The 255-nt window shown below is 27.5% G+C and overlaps 1 protein-coding gene across 1 annotated transcript in view; it reads right to left on the minus strand.

The window, feature by feature from the left end:
• LOC119591971 (tyrosine-protein phosphatase 10D-like) overlaps window positions 1-255 on the minus strand; it is a gene marked incomplete in the record, with an annotated part of 62,800 nt that overhangs the window by 41,062 nt on the left and 21,483 nt on the right.

The raw sequence follows: 255 nt of genomic DNA on the forward strand, positions 1-255 counted from the left end.
CTTGGGTATTATTTTTAAAATTTTATTTCTTTTATATTTTTTTTTTATTTTTTTATCTATAAAGCCCATGTCTCTTAAATTTATTTTATGCCCCATTGTTCTCTTTATTCTTTCTTTTTCTTCTTCCCCTTTTTATTTCTTATCTATTCCCCTTGATTTTTGGGGTTTATTTTTCTTCTCTGTCTTTTATTATTTCTTTCCTTTTTTTTTCTCCCCTCCCCTTTTTACTCTTTTTCTTTCCCCTGTTCATCCCCT

This window comes from Penaeus monodon, chromosome 29 (assembly GCF_015228065.2).
Source record: "Penaeus monodon isolate SGIC_2016 chromosome 29, NSTDA_Pmon_1, whole genome shotgun sequence".
NCBI classification, from domain to species: Eukaryota; Metazoa; Arthropoda; class Malacostraca; order Decapoda; family Penaeidae; genus Penaeus; species Penaeus monodon.